Source organism: Pipistrellus hanaki (assembly GCF_964339955.1).
Source record: "Pipistrellus hanaki genome assembly, chromosome: 3".
Lineage (NCBI taxonomy): Eukaryota > Metazoa > Chordata > Mammalia > Chiroptera > Vespertilionidae > Pipistrellus > Pipistrellus hanaki.
This window is the reverse complement of record NC_140505.1, coordinates 142,521,661-142,527,660: the sequence shown is the minus strand read 5'-3', so window position 1 is coordinate 142,527,660 and position 6,000 is coordinate 142,521,661. Positions and strand designations below refer to the sequence as shown.

The 6,000-nt window shown below is 51.3% G+C and overlaps 1 protein-coding gene across 9 annotated transcripts in view; it reads left to right on the top strand.

Annotated features, from left to right (window-relative positions):
• Window positions 1–1,873: 1,873 nt before the first annotated feature.
• The window catches only part of SCN8A (sodium voltage-gated channel alpha subunit 8), a 179,391-nt gene continuing 175,264 nt past the window's right edge, over window positions 1,874–6,000 (top strand). For 7 of the 9 annotated variants that reach the window (XR_014794460.1, XR_014794461.1, XM_084877347.1 and 4 more), the window contains exon 1: window positions 2,141–2,278. The gene's annotated coding sequence lies outside the window, so the exon portion shown is untranslated. Of the gene's footprint in view, window positions 2,018–2,140; window positions 2,279–6,000 lie in introns of those variants that run through there. The other 2 variants (XM_084877342.1, XM_084877343.1) reach the window with 2 other exon arrangements.

Below are 6,000 nucleotides of genomic sequence, written 5' to 3'. Positions count from 1 at the left end.
GGAACAATATATATATAAACATAGATACATATGTTTAAAACTTTTTTATATGAGTCCAAGAGCATGATCTATAGAAGAAGAGATAACATGTATCAAATGTCATAAAAATAACAAATTTTTGCTTTTTGAAAGGCACTGTTAAGAGAATAAAAAGATATGCCCAGACTGGGAGACCATGTTTACAAATAATGTACCTGATAAAAGACTATTCAGAATACATAAACATCTCTCAAAACTCAATAATAAGAAGACAAAACCCAACTTAAGAGATAGGCAAAAGAGTTGACCATTGACCCAAGAGGATTTACTAATGACAAATAAGTGCATAAAAACATGCTCAGTATCACTGGTCATTAAGGGAATTCCAGTGCAAACCACAGTAAGATAATACGACTCACTTGTTAGAATGGCTAAAATGAAAAAGAGTGATCATTCCTAATGCTGTCATATACTGCTCGTATGAATGTAAAATGTCACCACCACTTTGGAAAGCAGCTTGGCCCTTTCCTAACATGTTAAATATGCTAAATATATACCTACAGTAGGATTCAGCCATTCCTAGATATTTACCCTCAAGAGAAATGAAAACATATGTCCATACAAAGACTTGCACACCAATACTCATTACAGCTTTATTTGAAATAGGCAAAAACTGGAAATAACCTAAATGTCATCAACAGGTGACTGGATACACAAATTGTTGCATATCCTCATAAGGAATACTACTGAGCAATAAAAAAAGAATGGATTGATAGACAACCGAATAATTGACAACAGAATAATCTCAAGAAAACAATGCTGAGTGGAAGAAGCCAATCAAGAAAAGTACATCCTGTATGATTCCATTTGTTTAAAGTTCTGGAAAGGGCAAACCAATGTACAACAATAGAAAGATTCGTGGCTGTCTGGAGAAGGAGTGAGTGTGGGAGTGATGTGAAGAGGGATGACGAAAAGGCCTGGGAAAACTTCTGGAGGTGATGGCTAAGTACGTTCATTACCTTAATGCTGGTGATAGTTTTCTGCATGTATACATAAGGCAAAATCGCTCACTCTAACCATGGATAGTTTATCCTATGTCATTATACCCCAGTAAAGCTATTTTAAATGGCACACTACATGATAGGCACAATGCGTGTGGCAAATCGTGTTGTAAACGTGTGAAACGCATACTCTTCTTTGATCCTCACAACGAACCTCCAGGTTGTTGCTATGACTGTTCCCTTTTACAGGGGAGAACACTGAAGCTTAGAAAAGTCAAAACTTGTTCACGTCCAAGTTCACTCAGTAAGTGGCACCTGACCATACTCTGACTTTTTTTTTTTAAATAAATCTTTATTGTTGCTCTTTCACTCTAGAAACATGTAGCAGAGAGGCACAATGACATGCTTAGAGTCCTCACACTCATTATCGAGGCCCTTGTAAGAGAGGGCGGAGAAAGCAGTTCACATGCCCGTGCCCATTTTACAGATGGGCAAACTGAGGCTGCAGGTAAAAGCGATCTTCACACAGGCTTAGGCCTGGGGACTGTCAGGGGAGCGATGTTTCCCTGCTCCTCATAACAACGCCCTGGCCCTTGAATTGCGAGTCTCCCACTGCGTCTGTTTTTTTGTTTGTTTTTATTTCTACTCATTTAGCCAAAGGTCATGTGGATGGACTCCCCGGGTGTGTAGAGGCCAGAAACTCCCCGCCGAGCGCGGCACTGTTCCCAGGCGTTTCCTTCTGCGGCTCGGCTCCGGGAGAAGGTGAGGCTGGGCCCTTCGCGGGGCCACGGGGCGCCTTTGGTCCCGTCGCCCGGAGCGGGCGGCAGGCGGCGGGCGGCGGGCCGGAGTCGGCGCCCCTCCCGCGCGCTCCGGACGTCGGGGAGGCGGGCCCGGCGCCCCCGCGGCGCCCCCTGCCGGCGGCCGCTCCGCGTCCTGGATGCGGTCCGGGCGGCGCGGGGACGCCGGCCTGGGAGCCCGCTGGCGAGCGGGCGGGCGGCGCGGCGCGGAGCGGCCGAGCGGGTGCGCCCGCGGGGTAGGTGGGCCGCGGCGGGGCGGGGTGGGCGGGCGGGGGGCGGCGCGCGGGCCGGGCGGGCGGGGGGCCGGGCGCGGGGGCGCGCGGCGGGCGCGAGCCCTCCGTTACGCCTGAAGGGCCCGGGCGGGCGGCGCGGGCGGCGCGGGGAGCGCTCCAAGATGGCGGCCGCCGCAGTCCCGCCCGCCGCAGCCCCGGCGCCTCTGCAGTCCGGCCGCGCCTCCCGGGCCCCGCGCTAGGGCCGCCGCCGCCTCCCGCCGCCGCCGCCGTAAGTCGCCCCCGGGCCCCCGCCCGGCCGCCCCGGCCGCCCCGCGCCCGCCGGGCTCCCCCCTCGCCCGCCCGGGACCCCGGAGCGGACTCGCCGGCTCCTCTCGGGCTTTGCCGCAGAGTGCGCGGCGGGGCGGCGGGGCCGCGGGTGGGTGCTGCCCTCCCGGCGTCGGAAGTCCTGCTTTCTTCGCTGGTGTGTACGGGGGGCTCCTGAGGAGGCTCGGGGACCACCTGCCCCCGCCCCCACCGCCCTGGATGCCCGGGAGGACGCCCCCTCCTCCGCAGCCCCCTCACCCCGTGGCCCGGCCCGGGCCGGGCGGGGTGGGCTCCCCGCCGGGTGGTCCTGAGAAGGGCAGCGCCGCGGGGTCTCCCCAGCCGCCCCTCCGCGCCGCCCCCTCCCCCATGCCTACTGCATCCTCTCCCCCATCCGACCGGACCGTTACCAACTGCAGGACCAGGGCTCCCGGCTCCTAGGGCAGCCAGGACTCCTGTCCTTCCCTGGACGCGCCGTCCCCGCGCTCCGGGGCTGTGCACCCCCCGGGGGAGGCCTTCTCGGGAAGGCCAGGGTTCCTGCATTGGGGAGCACTCCACTTTCAGAGCATCCCCTTCCCCCTCCACGCCGCCCGGTGCAGAGCTGCTCCCGTCCTCTCCGCCCTCCCTCCCCCACCTCGCCTACATCGGCAGCAGCATCCTGGGCTTATTAGCCTGGGCTTGGGGGACTGCCCAGCTCCGCAGGCTTGGACCCTTCCTCTCTGGTTCCCTTAGGGTCATTGGAGGACCCCAAAGCCTCTGCATCCCCCACCCCCACCCCCAGAGCTCTCAGCTCCGTCCCCTCCGAGCCAGCAGCAACCACCGGTGGAGACTTGGCAGCTAACTTTCCAGGGGGTTCGTCTGGGCTGTCAGACCCCTTCCGTGGCCCCAGCCTCGAGGTGGCGGGGAGAGAAAATCCTGCTTCAGCCTGACAAATAAGACGCCTCAGACCTTGCGTGCCTTCCAGCTACTCCACCCTGTGCCCTCTTCCTCACTTACACTGCAGTTTGGGAAGCATGAGGGAATACATTTTATATCCGGAGATCCCAGGATTCCGAATCTGTGTTCATAATACAAGGGTGTTATCTGTTGGGGGAGGGGGGAGGGGGGGTAGGTTAAGAAGAAACTTTGCATCGCATCCGGTTAATTCAGGGGGAGGGAGACTAATTAGCGGGGAGCAAGTTCTAGCTGCAGGGAAAGCTGCTCTTCCTGCACAGTGGGCACTGGGGAAGCAGGGGTGGGAGCGGGAAGGGTGGGGGAGGGCGTGGAGGGCAAAGGGGGAGCGTGCTTTTTGTAACAGCTCTCTCAAGTTGGAACCCGGCGAGCTTTGAGAGAGGTAGCCGTGTGTTCAGGCTGCGGATGGGCTAGCTTTCCCAAGGAGATTTCGGGTGTGGTGGGTTTCCACCGCTCCCCAGTCACTCCGTGCTTCTCTTTTCTCCACGTGCATGAGAAGGTTTTTAGGGGTGGGGGAGCTTTTTCTCTCCTCCGAAAAAGAAAAAAAAATTTTTTTGATGTGTAATGCAAATGGCTGGATAACATTACCACCCAGTATCATCCTGGTAGGAATCTCGGGGGAATCACACTGAAAACGCTGAAAGCTTTGTAGCACATTGCCTGTAACCTGGTTCTTGAAATACTGCAGCATTTTCCGTTGGAACTCATGACCCATAAGGCCTTCAGTTCTCCCTGAAAGAGAATTTGATTGCTTGGAAGAGGGAGGGGGGGGGGGAGGAGGTGGCAGTGGTGATTTGGTATTCTGCAAGCATTCCCTGTCCTAGAAATTGAGGCTCTTCCTGGAGAGGGCTGCAGGCATGTTCTGTGACCCTTGACCATGATAAGGGCATGTGTGAATGTGCCGTGGCTCTTAGTTGGGCTGGCAGTGGGTATGGCAAAGCAATTCTTGGTAATTCAGGCCGGTTATTGGTTTCTCTCTGGTTGAGTTTGAGGAGCTGACTTAATATACCTTTGGTTTTCATTGGGGTCTTTGTCAACTTTTTTTTTAATCAAAATATTTGAAGGAGTTTATTTTAGGTTAATAAAGGGTTCTGGAGTGGAATATGGCATATACTTAAAAACAACCGTCCAGCTGCTTGTTGGTGTCTTTGTGGGAGCTTTGACAACTTGTTCTCTCCAGCCCGCTTAGGTTGCTTGTGGTTGGTTAGGCTCGCGCAGGGCTCCTTGCTGTGGTGCTGAAAGGACAGCTCCCGGGCCAGCCCCGCGCGGGAGGTCTGCGCACACAGGCTGTACATGGTTTGGGCTCTCCTGTGCTGTTATTGTCAGCAGGCTTTTCTGTAGCTGTGTGTGCATGCGCAGTTGGGCTTATACTCGAGGTTGCAGGCCCAGTTATCATATTTTATTACTCCCACATAATTCTTCATTTTGGCTGTCCCTCGCGGAGACAGTGTTTTACAGGCTGCCACAGATCCATATGTAAGGGATACAGTGACATTTTGCTGACTGCATTATTTCAGCACACCTCAGTCATGTCAAATAGCAGGAAGCTGTCAATGCTGTGGGAGTGGGTCTCCACAGGGAGTAATCAGAAAGCACACCAAGTTATGCTGGGTCAGAGGGGCACCTTCTCTGGTTGATTTAAACAGCGCACTGAGGAAAAGGCTCAACATAGCAGAGGCCTGTATGCGATCCATCGTATCACTAAGTAGACTTGCCAAAAATTATTTTAAAATCCTAGAATAGGAAGGGAGCCATAAAATACAGCACATGTAACCTCCCACCCAGCACAGGAATCCCTTATGAGAGATCTCTGCTTTGAATACTTATATTGGTAGGCACCTCATTACCACAGAAAGTAGCTCATTCCATTTGGGTTTCTCTGGGACCGAAGTACTCTAACGCCATTGGAAAGGTAGCATACATAAAGTTAAAAGACATAAACTGGACTTGTGTCAGGGGACAATGTCGTAACTTGTGTTTGTTACCAAGAAAAGACTGATAATCAGTGTTGTATCGAGCGTATGCTAGAAGCATGCACCTGCTTGAACAGAATACAGAGATAGAGACAATCCACCGAAAGCAAGAAAAAGATTGCATGAATGAAGAAAATATCTTAAATGTCCTGATGTTATGTAATACGTTATTCTAGAGACATGTGCATGAATTAATGAATATTAAATTCTGACAGATTATACTTGAGAAAATAAACCCACGCTGTATAGAAAATGTTAAAAATACAGTAATGCAGAATGAGATCAGTTTCCTTAATTATAAAAAAAACACACTTATTGGAGAAAAATTTTAATATATGTAAAAAAATGAAAAATGTCAGTCTTATCACCGTAAGCAAAAACAGTTGTCTGTGTTTTATGGTATCACTTACAGTTGACATTCAGTATTATATTAGTTTCAGGTATACAACATAGTGATTAGACATTTATCAACTCACAAAATGATCACTCCGCTTAGTCTAGTACCCACCTGACACAATATTACAATATTTCTGACTATATGCCCCTCACTGTACTTTACATCTCTGTGGCTATTTTATAATGATAAATTTGTACCTCTTAATGCCTTCACCTTTGTCACCCAACTTCCCAAGACCCCTCCCATCTGTCAACCAGTATTTTTTTCTCTGTGTATCTCTGAGGGTTTTTTTGTTGTTGTTTGTTTATTTATTTTGAAAATAACAGTATTTTTAAAAAATATATTTTATTGATTTTTCACAGAGAGGAA